Source organism: Marmota monax, unplaced genomic scaffold, assembly GCF_021218885.2.
Source record: "Marmota monax isolate L192 unplaced genomic scaffold, Marmota_monax_Labrador192_F-V1.1 WCK01_AAM20220418_F8-fsc00021, whole genome shotgun sequence".
NCBI classification, from domain to species: domain Eukaryota; kingdom Metazoa; phylum Chordata; class Mammalia; order Rodentia; family Sciuridae; genus Marmota; species Marmota monax.
The window spans coordinates 9016802-9034455 of record NW_026695228.1 but is presented as its reverse complement, the minus strand read 5'-3'; positions in this window follow the sequence as shown (position 1 = coordinate 9034455).

The following is a 17654-nucleotide window of genomic DNA, read 5'->3' as shown; positions in this document are numbered from 1 at the left end:
GTCACAGATGAATGAATGAAGAAAGCATGGCATATACGTGCAGCCTTCAAAAGTAAGAACTTATGACACATGTTCCAGCATGGATGGACTTTGAGGATATTAGGCAAAGTGAAACAGCCTAGATAAATGCTTGTAGAATTCAAATTGTATGAAGTATTTTGAATTGTCAAGTCTACAGAAACAGAAAGCAGAATGATAGTTTCCAGGATCTGGGCAGGAGGAGAGAGTGGGAAATTGTTCATTAAGCATAGAGTTTCAGTTTCCAAAGATGATAACATTCTGGACATAAGTGGTGAAATACTATGAATATACTTAACACTACTGAACCATAGACTTATAAACTGTAATTTTATGTTATGCAATTTGTTTATTTATTTATGTTCACTAGTGATTGAACCCAGGACCTCACACATGCCAGGCGGGTGCTCTGCCCCTAAGCTACCTCCCAGCCCTGTTGTGCCATTTTACTACACTAAAAAGTAAAAGGATAAAAATCCTGTAGAGAGGAGAGAGAAATGGTTTCAACAAATCAGAGCAGAAGCTGGGAAATTGCAGAGCTGGTAGGAAAACTAGATATATTTAACTTGTTAAGACCATATAAAAATGTCATGCAGATTAAAAGGATTTATTGCTCCTCAGGTGGGGCGAAAAGATGAGGAAGATAGAATGAAAATCTTGCCCTCTGCAACTAGTTGGATTGAAAGACTAATTAAAAAGTGCATTCCCTGACTTTTTAAAAAGGGCAAATGCTAAATACTCTTACACAGATTTTTATTTTTCCATTTTCCATTTCATTGAGAGATGGCAAGCATGAAATAATCAAAAGTTAACAACACAGTGAGGCATGATTTGACTTTGTTTTAAGGTTTCCAGGCAAGGTCACTTTTGCTCTTACTTGAAGAAGCTTTATCAGTCCCACTTTAAAGATAAGTAAGTGGAGGGTCAAAAGATTGAAGGAATGTAAGTCATCAGAATTACTAGTGGAGGAATTGGATCATTGCCTACTCCTGTCAACTGAGTACTTGATAATACCACATTATGTTTCTTTTTTACAACTTCCATTAGAACCCATCTTTTCTATACATCTACATATTCTTTGGAAGCACAGATAATAAAAGATGCCAAGATACGGGAAGCAGCTTTCAACTAACTTAATCCATCTCCTTTCTTCGTGGCCCACCTAGAGATTTCATTATTTACTGCTTTCTTCAGCAAGGTCTATAGTCAAAGAAGACTTCATAAATGACTGTGCCGCAGCATACGAAGGCCAGCCATGGATTTATGAGAATTCCTGGATTCATTACCCCGACCTGCCACTTGACAAGAACATTAGCATGGACATGATGCTATCCCTGCAATTGAGTTTCCTCATCTGTAAAATGACTCCATGTACCTCATAAAGTTTTAACAACAGTTAAATGAAGTAACATATGTGCAAGCACTCTAAACAGTAAAACACCATGCAAATGTAGGCCGTAATTGTCATCCCAGGTCCCCACAAATCTGGCAGTAAGGACATTAACCAAGAGTTAGGAAACAAAAAGAATACTGTTTTTTTTTTTTTTTTTTAAAGAGAGAGTGAGAGAGGGGAGAGAGAGAGAGAGAATTTTTAATATTTTTTATTTTTTAGTTATCGGCGTACACAACATCTTTGTTTTTTTTTTTTGTATGTGGTGCTGAGGATCGAACCCGGGCCGCATGCATGCCAGGCAAGCGTGCTACCGCTTGAGCCACATCCCCAGCCCCAAAGAATACTGTTTTTAAGATTCCTAAAAATAGCATCTTTCAGTGCATCATCTCTTGAAGTAAAATATACAGAGGCTAAAATCTGAGGATGTTCCTTCAGTATATTTATTTTGATAATAATAGAGAAATGTGAGAGATTCATTGCCTCACAAAATTCAATGTGTTAATTTTAGGTGTTAAATTCTAGGTATTAAATTCTTACAGAGGAAATATTTATTTCCTGCCTTTGTATATAAAAAATTGGTAATTAGAATCACAAGACATTTTATGGTCAGGTCTACATGTATATTATTTATCTATGTCAATTATATGATGAAAACTTTGACGTCAAGAGGTTTAGTATATGCTTAATTCAGGAGTCTGAGAGGCCAATATGGATTGTAATCATTTCTGAGGGTGATTTGAAGGTCTTAAATGTTTGTAAGCTCAGTTTTTAATCTGTAAAAGTAGGGAACAATTTGTTCCTGTCGTAGTTTGGGTGTTTGGGTCCTCCACAAAGATTGCCTGTGGTGTGGATTTGGGTACAGTTAGTTGATGGAGGCATAATCACAGAAAAGCCAGGGGGGAGTAGATAATGAAGTAGCAGAGGAAGAAAAGGCAATGGGAGGTGCACCCCTGAGCTGGTTTCTAGGATAGTAAGGCTCAGTTCCACTGGGGATAGTTCAAGAAACCACAGAGAATGTACTCCCCAAATTATCTTTCCTGGGAAAGGAAAGTTGAGGTAGTTATCTGCCTCCTACACCTATTGGTTGAGAATTGCTCCAGTGTGCAGGCTGAGTGGCTTTCCAAGCCTTCAAGGACAGTCTGGAGAACAAGAGAGCAAGGAGACAGCATAGCATGCTTTGTCAAGAGGGGCTGGCAGCATGCACTGGAAAGAGATCTTGAGATTGGATACGGCAGAGGCACAGAAAATAATGCCTTATACTTTATTGATTAGCAGGATGACTAAGTAAATTAGTATAAGGATATTATGTCAATGTACATATCCAATCATGTGTGACATTTTATAAATGGCAACTGGGTCTTTTACTGGGCTAAGAGATTTGAAAATTACTAGCTGGTAGGAATTTACTCTGTCTCCTTAGATACTCTTTCCTTTTTTATGACTTCTCTTCTGAATTCTGTTGCTAAATATACCTTTCCATATTTTGCAAATATACTTGCATATGTGTCAATATGCTCAGTCTTCCCATTAGCATTTTATAAAAATTTATGTTCTTTGTTTTCTTATTTAAATGGCAACCTGTTCGGAAAAAAAGGTTAAGTGCTTCTTTCAATTTTGTGTAATTGTGTGGACCTACAAGGATCTTATATATAGGAAGGAAGGTAATGGATGCTATGCTGTTTAACATGGTTTTAAAGTAAATGTCTTTCAATTGCCCTCACCACCAAGCTTCACCAGTGTTTAAAACACATGGCCTTATTACTTCAATGAAAATTCAAATTCATAGCTCCCATTAGCATTGCAGAGGATTTCTGGCCTAGTTTCCCTGGATATTAATGGAAGTTCAGATCTTTTAATGAGCTTAACACAGGAAGAATTTTGGTATTCAAATATACCACTGCCCCTCTCTTAGCCTAAAGCCAGAGAAAAAGGGGAGCACTGTTACAAACTGGTCATGGAACTTCAGAGATGTGTAACTGTCAGAAAAGCCATGAACTATTACACACACAACAGATGCTCGGTCATATTGGATGCATTTTTTCCACCTGAAATTCTACTTATTGGATACAACTCTCTCTTGATCTCCTCCTACCTTATGGGTGGATCCATCTAATTTTCTTTTCTATTTCTTCTTTATCTCATTGTTTTAAAAATTTTGGAAACCATCCGGACTCAGTCTCCCCTCTCCTTCAATTCTACAGAGTCTTAGCCCCAGTCTTCTATCCTGAACTTGATGCACATGTATCCAGGTAACTTCTCCACATGTTTACTTTGATGGTATAGCAGATGAAACATACAAAAAAGTAAACATACAAAAATTATGAAGCTAACAAATCCTGCTGCCTTTACACTCTCTTTGCAACGTGATATTCACATCAAGGATGGATCTTCTTTACCCCCTTGAATCTAAACTAAATATGTGACTTGATTACACCAATTAAATGCAGTGGAAGGTACATGGTGGAAGTTGTAAACCGAAAATTCAAAACCTGCAGCTCCTGTGTTCTTTCATGCCCCTCTGAAATCTCCACGAAAAAAAGAAAGAAAGAAAGAAAGAAAGAAAGAAAGAAAGAAAGAAAGAAAGAAAGAAAGAAAGAAAGAAAGAAAATCAGTCTCCATTAGCCGGTTGGAAGGCAAGACCACATAGAGGGGGGATAATTCATCCCCTGAGTTCCCCTGAATTAACCCACTCCCAATTAAGCCACCCGCCTACTGCAGCAGCATGAGTCCCAGAGGAGGCCAGTAGAACCAACAGCTGAGTTCAACTGAAAATGCTGACACAGTGATTTCCAACCAGCTCAGCTGTTAAATGTCTACTTGTTTGTTATACAGGAGTAGATGACTGATACAGGTGTTGAATACATATCACTAATTTAACCAATACAATTTATTTTATTCCCTAAACCTACTACTTCACGGTTCTCCCTTTACCACTATTTGCAATTTCAATATTTTAATTTCTCAATCTAGAAAGCTCACTGTCATTATTTTTTTCTCACACTTCCATCACCAATGTATCCTGTCAGTGCAAGCTTATGTCAAAAATGGAACCACTTCCAACTGTTCTCCTTTGCTTATATCCTGGTTCATGATAACATCATCATCTTTCACCTGGATTATTGCAATTAATTCCTAATTTGTTTCTTTACTTCTGCCTTGATCCTCTGCAATCTAGTCTTCTCGTAACAATAAGAACAATTTTAGTTGTAGATGGACACGATACCTTTATTTTATTTATTTACTCGGTGCTGAGGATTGAACCCAGTGCCCCACGTATGTGAGGCAAGTGCTCTACTACTGAGCCACAACCCCAGCCCAACAATTTTTAAATCATGAATTATGCTATGTCATTTCTAGGATGAAAAGATATTCCATGAAATTGTTTTGTGGTTCACGTAAAGATTAAACACAATTATCATAAGACTCGGCAATTCTATTCCTAGATCTATATCCAAAATATTTGAAAATAGGTGTTCAAACAAAAATTGCACATGAATGTTCATGGCAGCAACATTCACAGTATCCAAATGGTGGAAATAACCCAAATGACTATTAACAGACAAATGGATGGATTTTGGTCTATCTATTCAAGGGGATGGTTTTCAACCATAAATAATATGAAGTGTTGATCTATTTTACATTAGGGAGGAACCTCTAAAACTTAAGTAAACTAAATAAGCCAATCACAAGAAGTCACATAATAGAAGATTCCACTTATCCGAAATATCTAGAACAGGAAAGTTCATACAGACTTAAACTGAGACATACAGACTTAAACTCAGATTTTGGTGGTTACCAGGGGACTGGGGAAGTGGGATTAGGAAGTAGCTAATGGAGGCATAAAGGATTTTTGTTCAGAATGATGAAAATGTTTTGGAAGTTATTGTGTCCATCACCAACAAATCCTGTCAGTGCAATAAGCTTGTACAATACTGTGGTGATTGTACAATACTGAGGATGCATTAAATCCCACTGAACTACTCACTTTCAGTGCTTCAGTTTAAGTTATGTGAATTTCACCTCCATAAAGAAAAATGCACATCAATGATTTCCTCTTGCCACTCAGATCAGCCCTCACCAAGACCTACAGGTTCCCATATGATCAAGTCCTCTACCAGTCTTGCTCTCCCCTGCCACCACTCAAACTTATAAGCTATTTGACAAACAAACAATGATAAGCATTCTCTCATCTCAAGATGCAAATGTTCTTGATTTCTCTGCCTGAATTGCTCTTTTGCAAGGGATTCATATAGTTTATTCCCCGATACTTTTCTTGATTTATTTTTCTTCCTAGATTTAGTATTAATATAGTATTACTAATATCTGCTCTTTTTATGTGTTGTTGATCTCTCACACCTGCAGTGATGTGCCCGTGGAACAGGAACTCTGTCTTTATCAACTGTATGTCTCCAGTACCTACAACCACGTTTGACATAGTGCAGGTACTCAGTCATTTACTGAAGGCACACATGTTGAGAAAATTAATATTAATGGAATGAATAATAAAGAAATGAGTTAGTTGAAGGAAGGAATCCGAGGATGGATGTAGTAATCAATCAAATAAGCAGAAATGACATCTTTGGTTAGAAATCCTTTGTGCCTTGGAAAGAGCACTTTTCAAAGAAAGAAATTTGGGGGGGGGCTTGATTTGCCACTTGGTATTTCTACGTTTCCCCCCCCCCTTCTCCTCTTTCTGTGTTACGACTAAGAAGAATGAGGAATATAAATCACTTCCTCAGCCCTAGAAAAGCTGCAGTCTAATGATAGAGAGATAACCTTCTGGAGTTGTTATCTCTTCATCTCTAACAAAGAGGTTGTACTACACTAGCACAAACATCTTTCTCCTTTTTGGGGTTATCTCAATATCAAGGAAACAAGGACCTAGCTAGCTTTAGGTAGATATAAGCTTCTAAATCCTGAATGAAAACAAGCAATACAAAGAGTGTGCTTTGTATTCTTAAAAGAAACTAATGTGTTTTGGAGCTGGCACAAAGATCAATGATAACATGCAGGGAATCACATAGTCCATGGCCAATATTAGTCTAGAAATGAGATGTGAGGAGGTTAAGCCTTGGTGGAAATCAAAGTAACTGTTAAGAGAAAGCAAAGAACAGGTCAGGTGATCAGGGGCTCAAGACCAAGGTGAACCCCAGAAATAGGAAGAGTGAGTGGCTGTTATCACATTACTGCCCACTTTTCAAAAGAGGGAATCTGGTAGCTACATTCAACTTTTTTTCTTTCTTTCTTTCTTTTTTTTTTTTTTTTTGGTCAGTTTATGAGATTAACTATTCAAAAGTTGAATGGGAAATTTCATTATGAAAATGAGTTCTAGAATTAAGTTGAACTTTTTTTTTCATGTCTTCTCTGGTTCTTCTTAGGTTTGGTTCTGCCTTATTCTCCAAAATATTGTATTTATTTATACATTTATAAAATATTGTGTTCATTTATCTAGAATAAGCATACATATGAGTATTTAAAATGAACTTATTTAAATATATGTATACACGTATATGAAACATTTCATATGTATAAATAAATAACTTTCATATGTGTATGATAATGATAACAGCTGTATTTATTTATTTTTGCATTAAGTATTTTCAGAGAATAAAAATTGCTTTCTTTACTTTTCGGGTCAACTGACCCTGATTATAAAAGAGGGCAGTGATATGCATAATGTCAAAATATTGGTAAAACCTAGTTCCATCTGAATAATTTTCTTTGCTCCTAAATAGGTGCATAATGATCTAAGTTGCCAAAAAACTCTCAAGACAAAAAAAATATGAAACTTCCAAAGACAAACATCTACATATTAAAGGTAAAGACCACAAAGAAGGCTGATTTTTGTCATGTATTCTTCCGTTAGTCTAGGCATTGTCCTGGGATATGTGTTGTTTTGGAAGCAGGGCAGAGATGAACTGGGACAGCATGGATATTGCATGGAGTGTTTAATTTTGTTTTATTCCATTGTACTCCTGAGAAAGGCTTTGGCATTCCAAATCCTGTCCACACTTTACTTCCCCATATAGAGGCATCATTACATTTTGTTGATCCACAAGAGATTTAACTTCTGTTATTCTAGAAACTCAGAAGAGCTATTGAAAATAAGCATGATCCTCCATGGAATAAGATAAAATTTTATTTTCTCATGAAATAAGCCCAAAACAAGGAAAGTCTTAATATGTGCAAACCAGCCCATAGTAAGAGGAGTTTTACAGAGATACATACCAGGAAATTAATGCTGGAAGCCATTTCTAGTTGGAATGGAGAATTTTACCTAATCTATGAGCAATGATAAGCATAATCTACCTCAGCTTAAAGACTTGTATTAATCATTTCACATACATCCTCTCTATTTTGTTCCTTTGTCCTTTTGTCTGCTATAGTGATAAAGACAACACATACATCCTCCACCATACTTATGCTTCTTTGGATACCACTTGCATCCATAGCTTGGTAACCCTATCAAGGGTATCAGCAAAGCCATTAGTGGCCAGGGAGTGAACCAGCTCCAAATTCAGGAAGAATGACAATGCTGGGATTTCTAAAAAATCATGTCTGGTGTTTTCAGGGATTCTTTTTCAATCTAGAATCTCTTCTCTACCTTTCAGACAATTAACTTTGTTTAAGTAGGTATCTTGAAGCTCAAGCTATAATTCAAAATAAGGATTGTTCTTTGCATGTGTTATTTCTCATTAAATTTTTAAAATATCTCGATTAAACAAAGTGTTTTAACTATTGAGGTAGTTATGGCAATATGATGGCACTTTTTATAACATCCTGCATGTTAACAGAGTTTTGCCACAATCCCAGGCCCATAGCTAATCTAAATGCTTATCACCACACCACCTATGAGATCTCCACACAGAGAGAACAGCTTATTTTCCTACTCACTTGCAAACACTTCTATTGTATATGCATATGCAGGGTAATTTTTTCATAAAAAGTAACAAATGGGTCTAGTTTGAAAATTCTTCCCTTGCTTTTAAATTTCTTAGAAAGAAAAAAAAAATTTAAAGTTTATTAAACTCTTAAACATGTACTAATATGTACAACAGGAAGTTTTCTTTAGGACTTAGTTCATTATTGGCTCTAGAATATATGAAAAATAACAAATAGATTACTGAGATAATGAAAGAAAGATATTTTATCACATAACTGTTAGGCATCCAATAAATATTTTGCTAAATAATAAATTTATGGATGATTTTTTTAACAAAAATGATGAATGGATGAAAGAATAAATAGAGTTTAATTTTAATTTACTTTCTTGGTCAGAGACAAAGTTCTCCTGAATTCTTTCTTTCATACATGATAACTCTAGGGTATAACTTATATGTGGAAGCCAGTAACAAATATCTATATGCCCTTAAGTTTACTGATGTATCTATTTATCTGCTCAACCATGTATTTGTTCAACTAATTTAGTCACTGAATAAATATGGATCAGCCACTGATGAGGTCAAGCATCGTTTTGGTTGTTAGGAACCCACGAACATGAAAAAAATATATCAATGAAAGTGCAGTATGACATCTACTAAATTGAGAGAAAGGAAAATCGAATGTAAGCTCTTAGTAGAGGCCTCTAATTACTCCTCACTTGGGGAAATACGGCGGGCTATCAGGAATAAGCAACATCTTAGTTGCAATATGTAGAGTCGGAGTTGTCCAGGTGAGTAAAAGGATTGGATGAGAAAGGATGTGTAAGACAGAAGAACAAAAGGAATAACACAGATCTTGGCACACTGAGGCATAAAAGACAATTCCCTATGGATATAGCCCATGTGGGCTCAAATGTTTAAATTGGATTTCTTTGGAAGCAATCCAAGGGTTTTACAAATCATCTTGACTATTGTCTTTATACAGAACTCTTGGGATCTTGGGGAGGAAAAAAGCATCAATGACTGGCTATTAGGAATTAAGTCTGTTACTATTACTGCTCTAAGGAAATATCAGATTTTCTAGATGTCTACCACCATTTTGCCTGGATAGACCTTCCTAAACCAATTATCCATTAGTTTCCATGATCTTCTCACGTGAACTAAATGTATCTAAATGTTTCTGCTTAAAAGCCCAGAAACCTCTTTCATATAATCTGGAAGCCTAGTCTATGACAAAATGGCCAGACTTTCTTTGAGAGAGACGGGGAGTGCAGCTTGAGCAGGATTTTCAGAAGCTGTCCTGGGTGAGAGCCATAATGTATACACCCTCAGAGAAGCAGCTAAGCACATCTGTGATAATTTTCTGGTGAAGGAGCAGAATCTTCAAAGAAATAAAAAAATTATTTGAGAATTGTAGGCCATTATCAGAGGCTTTGGGTGGCGAAAGATATCTAGAGTGGTTTGGTTGATTGGAGAAACAAAAACCTGGGAGCTTTTATTTTCATCAGGAAATTTTGGCCACTGAGGTGGATGAGACTCAGCTATCGCTTGATGGGGAAGTAATCTAGGGTCTGGGTTTTGATCTGAGTCTGTGAGATAACCCAGAAACTGTTCTACCCCTGATGACCCAATAGTTCCTAATCGCCGCAGATTGAAAAGGAACCTTGTGAGAAAGGCGATATCTTCAACCTTCTGTGGTTCAATGTAGGCTTGCCTGTGGCTGTATCATGCAGTCCAAAATCGCTTTTAGGGTGTTTTTAAAATGCCTTGGGAAACCCTCCCACTTAACTTATTCCAGTTTTTCTGATTTTACTGATTTTGTTTTCTATTCAGACAAAACCATTGCCTTTATTCAAAACAATCCTTTCCAAGCCCATGGTGGGTCTCACCATTCTGATTCCTTTTTCATAGACTACTTAAAATTCTACCTTCTGTAGGAAACTTGTCCTGGTCTAGTCTGCACTCCCATGAGGCTTTTGCATAACACATTGCCTGCAGTCATATTGTTATCTATATACATGTTTGTTCCCAATAACTATTATTTTTCAACTTTTTTTTTATCCTATTTTAACTGTGAAGTTAGTTCACTTATGCAACATACTCCCAAGGGAATGTTCAATGTTATAAACTATTTCTTATCCTATCGCAATAATTCAACAGTTCCACATTTAGGAAAGGATATTAGCAACCATGGGAGTAAAAATTACATTATTGAGGGAAATTTGCTCTACTTTATACAATAGGTAAGTCACCGGTAAACTTGAGTATTTTGACAAATGTTAAGAAACCTTTGTGATATGCTTCTATATTCACCCATTAGAGGACAAAGCTATCCAGAATCAGCTGCCTCTTTGCTTTTGTTTCCATGGCTGGACACCGAGTCTGGCACATTGTAGGAGCTCAGCACATATATGTAGCTCAGCACATATAGGATTCTCTAAGTGCTTGTATACATAAGTAAAGGAATTAACTACTTGGTTAGTTATCATTATGTTATCATTTAAAGGTCTGTCAGGAACACATTGAACATCTAGGCAACCTAATGACTTCTAAGTTCCCATCAACAAATATTCTGAGTGATTAGACATCTGGCCTAAACCCCCAAACTTTGAATTAAGAATGTGAAATCACAGGCTGTAGAAATGAGATGCCAGTATATTATAATATGGATATAGATGTGCTATGCAGAGATACAAAACAAAAACTCCCTCATCTCTCTTGCTCATTTTCATTCAGGAAAAACGGTTGTTTAACCATCCTGCCTTGAGAGTTCCACTCCACAGCTGCATTTATGGGACCTGCAAGTACCTTGAGTTTGGGGCAGGTAGTCAACGGTCACCCTGAGAACTGGAACAACATAGACATTTCAGGACACAGAAATGTTATCATTATTACCAGCTCCTTTGAGCTCTTCCAATGAGATCAGTTCACTGACTCTGACAAGAACCTGTTGTTTTTTTTTTTAATTGAAGACTATCCCAGAAAAGTGGAAATGCAGAATATTCAGCTCATCAAGTCGGCTTATCACTGTTGAGTAAGGAGTAGAGCAAGAGCAAGGTTTTGGGAACCTGCTACTGAAGTTTGTTCTCCAGACTCACCAACTCCATCCTGTGTGACACTGGAATCTCTACCCCATGTTACAACCACATCTCTGGTGTGGAGGCTAATGGTCCTAATAATGGGTGAAGTGTGTTTGACTTTGCAAGGCTTTGATAGGTTGGAGCTCTTATTAACATGAGGAAGGTTTTTGCCTACATGTGAAAGGAAAATATTAACTGCATCCCTTTGAAAAGTGGTGACTGTTCATCATCCAGAGAGACTTAAAACACTTGAACTAGGCAGTAAATAATGGCTGCTATCTCCTGAGAGAAATGCAAGAATCATCAGAAGGCCCATCAAGATGCTCTACTGGGCTGTCACCAGAATCACTTCTTAGAATTCCCACTTTGCGGTGTTCATCATATACACAACGAGTTATTCCTCTGAAATGCTAAATCATCACTGCTATTTCTACCCCCTGTCTCTTTTCTAAATTTTGCAGCTTTAAGTTTTATGTCAATCAGTACCTATTTACACCCACCCTACCCACAGTTTTTCACCTGTTTCTCCTTTCTCTAGCTTAACACTTTTGCATTTGGACAGCCCCTCTAAAATTCCTGGAGAAAACCGAGAGCCTAGAGCTAACTAGAGGGCTCATGGCCATCTGATTTTGGAATGCCTTCTTCTTAACTCTTCTTCAAGGAAGTTTTATGTCCACTTCACCTTTTTTTTCTCATGGCATAACATGAATCTGTAGTGTTCGGGACACAGTGTTTCTCATGCTGCATACTGATGAGATAAAACAAACGAACACAAGAAAAACCCCACCAACTAGCCCTTCTTGCATTGAGAGAATTTTAGCATACTTCCTCACTGCTGCTGTCAGAGTGCTGAACTTCTGTGCCATTTGAACTGCAAGATGCTGCATAAGTTCTCTAGCTATCAGAATAAGGCCCTTGAGAATTCTGGAGAATTTGTATCCCTGCTTTTTAAACAGTCTTCCACTTAGTGATTTATACTCCTGTTTTGACCTGTTTGCTTTTTTGTAGTTTTCTCTGACTTTAAGAGAATCATACCATTTTTAAATCTTTTAAAATATTCATCAATCATTTTGCTAATCATAAATAATAAAGCCTTTCAACAAAACAGAATCGGTACTAGCTCATACTGGGACCATTAGTCATTTTTCTGCTTTGTCATATATTTGCATTGCTTACGATGATCTTTAACCTGTTTTCAAAGCCACGATTGAATCACTTTTATTTAAGTCACTCTGATTAATTCTGCATGTCCAATTGGGTGACTCACCAAATCAGAAGTGATTCTGATGTACCAATGTTTGACTTTGCTATTTTCCTTTCAGCTCTTCTGTAAATTTGTGATGGAAAGCTGTGATATTCATAGAGTCTGTTTTATTGGGATTGAAGACCCTCTGCTTATTTCCCATTCTTCATATTTCTAGGGGTAACTAGACGCTTATCTTCCCAAGCAGTAGTTTCCAGTCCTCTCAAGAGCCTGTTTATTCCATTTTACTGAATGTGTTCAACATTCTTTTATTTTCTAAGAATAAATATGCGTGGATCAGTACACAGGTTGGCCAATCCCCTTTACAACTCAGAGGGATGTGGGTCTTCCCATGACTGCCGAATAAGGAATTCCCTTATCCTCATGTTGGCAAGAGCAATTTTTGCAACGTCTTCATTACTCCCTAATTGTCTATATTTCTTTGCTTCATTTCTCTTGTTAGAGGCAGATTTAAAAAATGAGTTCAATAACTCAGCCGTTTTAGAGTCATCATTAATTTCATGCCCTTCCTCATTCATTAGTGGACCTATTTTCTTGTGGTTTTCTTTTCCCTCTGGGTGTTTTTTTTGGGAAAAAAAAAACCTCATTTACTTTAACCCTTTTGTAACACTCCATCATGGCCACGGTTGTGCCTTCCTTGGTAACACAATTAAGATCCTAATGGAGAACGTATCTGGGTCCCTAGGTTCTTCATAATTTTTGAAATACATGTTCGTTAATTTTTTTGCTCTGAAAAAACTGGATTATTACTAACTGCATTTTAAAAGTCTTCTTATTCATAAATGCATAGCTAATATCATTAAAAATGCTAGAATGTTCTCTGCCTTATACAGGAAGGAAGCATTGGTATCTTCTAAAATTAAAAAAAAAGATTATTCAAATGCCTGAAAACAATTAATATTGGGTGCATTATTTACACTTCATCCTATATTAAATTTCTGTAGCTAAACCCCTTCCCTGGATTTTTGGACTTAATCTCATATGAGCAGTCCGTTGTGCCCCAGAATTTATTAAAAGCCACAACACCAGTGCTTTTTCCCTTGTGATATTTGTGGCTTCTTAAACATTGGTACTTTTTATAATAAATGAATAAATAGACAAAATATATTCTTCCATTCTGATCTTTTGCATATGTCAGGTGTTCAACTCAATATTTCTATAAGTAGCTTTGACTTTCTGAGGATATATTCTAAAATAAATATTTTTATGCATACCATCATTTTCCCAGAGGAGTCAGTCATGGGTATGTACATGAAGGGCTCCCTTTCGTATCATTCATTCTTTTAAAATGTCATTTTCTTCCATTGCCTTCCTCCCATTCAAATTAAAATTGGTTGTTTCTATGCAAATACAAGCATAATAAAATAAATAGAATTGGAACCGAAATTTGCCTGAGTTGGGTTTGCATCCAAACTGTTCCATTTATAGGTGTCAGCTATGGAATAGTTTGCATAAGTTTTTTGAGACTGAGTATCATCTGTAATATGGGAATTATTAGTTTCCAGCTACCATAAAGTATATTGTGAAGCTTGAAGGATATAATCATTTATTTAGAAAAATGTATTGTGCATGCTAGATATTTAAGAAATATTAGCTACTCTCTTTCTCTATTGTTGTGATTTTTATTTTGCTCAGTGATTTTCCTTTAGCCTGTGAGAATTTTTTTTTCTTCTTTTGAGATAGTCGAATACTGAAATAATAATGAGGAAGGCAAAGTATATTGAAAATGTGATTTTTCTCATTAATCTGTCAGTCAGAGAGTTAGATTACTGAAGCATCAAATTTAAAGCTCCAAAAGATCTTACAAATATTCTAGTTCAACTCATTCATTTCCTAGATGGGGAGAAACTTCTAGAAACCTCCCAAACCCACCCAGCCTCTCATCTCTAACTTTCTACTGAATCCCAAAAGGAACAATTAAGGAGCTAGAAGAGGAGAGGGATTTCTGTCAGTAGAGGCTTTATGTTATGAGGCTCCTGCAGACTTCTTGAGATACTCTGATAGAAATCTATTCCAAGGAGACATTGTAATTTTCATGGGGAGTTGAATGAGTCAGACACAAATATTCTACTACAGTAATTTATACAGCTTTTCCATGTGTCCCCCCCCCCCATCACCGGGGAATGCTATTTCTACAAGGAATACCATACAAGAGATTGTTGTAACTACAAAACTTTGGAAATACTATACTCAACTAAGCTGAGCAAGTCTGTTCCCAGTCGACATTCTGGAACTTGTGAACATTCTCAAAGAACTGATATGTGAATAAGTGTGGGTGTTGGGGTAGTACAGGGCTGTGTAGTTCACATTGTTAACACGCCACAAACAGTTTGAGACCCATAAAAATTGTCTTTTAGGCTGCATTAACTAAATAATTGACTTACCCCATCAGAGAACTATTTTAGTGAAAGAAGAAAAAAAAAGAAGAAGAAAATCAATGAAACAGGGTATTTGACATGAATACAAACATGAATAAATAGAACATTTTAAAATAAGTTTTCAGACTCTTCTATTAGATGTTTCGGTATCATGAAGAAACTGTCACTGTCATCTTCAAATAATCTGACCACCTTAAACTTTTTAAAACTGATCTACATAAAATAAGAAGCTAAAGCTTTCACCTTTAATCGTTTGACATTTATGGAACAAGACGACAGGGTTGTAATGAAGCACCACTGATCGTGACATGTAATGTGGAGAGGCGTCATTAGTTTAATATAACAAGGGGCGGGTTGTCAGGCTTTTCCTGAGCTGATAAGGTGAAGTCTAATTAGTCACACAACTGTTTTATTTTCCTGGGTAATGAGCATATGCCAAGGGGCTTATTGAAAAAAGTACATATTTTAGAAATCTTAAATAAAAAAAGCACATCAAATATCAAATACAGTTGTTTCAAAATTTCTTCTCCAAGTGACACATTGATTTTCACACCTGAGAGCATAATTCAAAGAGTTTTTAATCCTGCAGGTTTTCTATTTGTTAAGGTGTAAAAAAAAAAATTCCCTTAACTTATATTACCTTTTACATGCCTCTGACTTTTCAGTCACAGATGCTCATACATATAAAATGAACTTCTGTACATTTCTGATGCCACTGAGCCAATGCTGTCTATGCAAGAGGAACTTATTAAATACCCAATAAGTGGATCTCTCATGAGTTGGTAGGTGGGTAAGTAGGCGGTAGGTATTGTCAGGTTTCAAATTGTCTACATTCTTAAAAGTGTCTAACATTCTGCCTCCACAAATAAGGAGACACGTTATTAAATTTCTTTTCACCAGCTCTTTTCTTAGGATGAGTCTGAATCTTTCACCCTTCTCTGACAGGATCTAATTTCTATTCTTTTCAACAGTTCTGCTGACCTCCTCTACTCTCTCTCCTTGTGCTGCACAGAGTTTCGCTTGGCTGCTGGTCTCCCAATCTCCATACATTAAAGATGCATTTATACCTTTTTTTTTTTACAGTGCTCTGAACATAATTACAAAAGCTTTGAATCCAGAATCAAAAAGGAGCAGTTTGATCACATAAAAGCTAATTTCTGAAAACCGCCACACACAGAGATTCAAAGTCAAAGGGAGGACAAACTTAGAACTCTTCAGGTATATCCAGGGGGGAAAAATTATTTTTCAAGCAGACCCACAAAAAAGTTTATCACAGGCAGCAACTCAAAATTCTGGCCCCTACTACCTATTGTTTTCTAAGCCTGTTGAAGTTCTATTATTCAGTCTGCCAAGTTTTTTCATTATAGGTAGCTAATGTGCCATTTCTATTTAATGACAGTCTTCTTTCATTTCCCTTTGCAATTAAAATACATGATCAACCATTTAATTGTGAAATTTTTAAAAAGTAGTAGAGGACAATATTTAGAGCCAATTCAAATAAACAAAAGATAGGTAGAGTCCAAAAGCAACTAGAAGGTCTCCTTACTGTCATTCATAAGTATCTCCCACATACTTCCTGAGATAATCTTACCTTCTGGGTGTAGATTGAATTATAACAGAAAATATTTTATTGTGTTTGCTGCCTCATAAGCAGCTTGAGTTGCATTTCAACTCCAAATAACAAATATTTGTAGTCTTCACGAAAAGAAGAACAACTTTGTGCTTGAAACTCTCTTCTGTACCACTCTTCACCTGACCACTGGACTTGTACTTCTCTGAACACTCATTTTGCTTGTCACTTCTCATGGAAGCTTTTTCCTTACCTTTTGGTGATGTCAGAGTCAGTGCTTCTGTGTCCCAGCACAGGCTCTAAGCATCCCGTTATTCAATTAACCCAAATAACATTAATTTCAATGGTTTTCTTGACAGTTTCCCCCTAGAACTGTGTGATTCTTGAATGTATATGTTGCAACTTTGAACCATCCTCTTAATTTCAGTCTTTTGCATGATAGAAACTCAATACATAATTTTGGGATAAAGGTTATATTCCCCAAACCACACACAGAGAGAGAATCATGGCAATGGGAAACAGTTCTTCATATGTCCATTTCAATTTAACAGAGAAAGCTAACAATAATAGATAGATAGAGAGTATTTAGGGGTCATTTTTAAGAAACAAAATATAAGTCTAGATTCAAAAAGCAAATGAATCCTTTCAGTATTATTCACAAGGTGTAGCAGTATAAGAATGGTAAAATAGGGTTGGGGTTATGACTCAGTGGCCGAGTGCTTGCCTAGCATGTGTGAGGCACTAGGTTCAATTCTCAGAACCAACTATAAATAAACAATATTAAAGGTCCATTGACAACAGAGAGAGAGAGAGAGAGAGAGAGAGAGAGAGAGAATGGTACAATGTTCTCTCTCTCTCCCAATTCCTTTACTCATGTTTGCAGGTGTATGAGTCTTCCTGAAAGGCTTCTTGCTTTTCATTTAATCAACAAATATGTGTCCAATGTCCCAGTGTTGGGAGCCAGGCTAAATGTCATAGCCATACACCAATGCATGTTTAGAATTCTCCATTTCATAGAAGAGGTGCAATGTGGAGCAAACAAATTTAATAATCCCTTAAGATAAAGATTT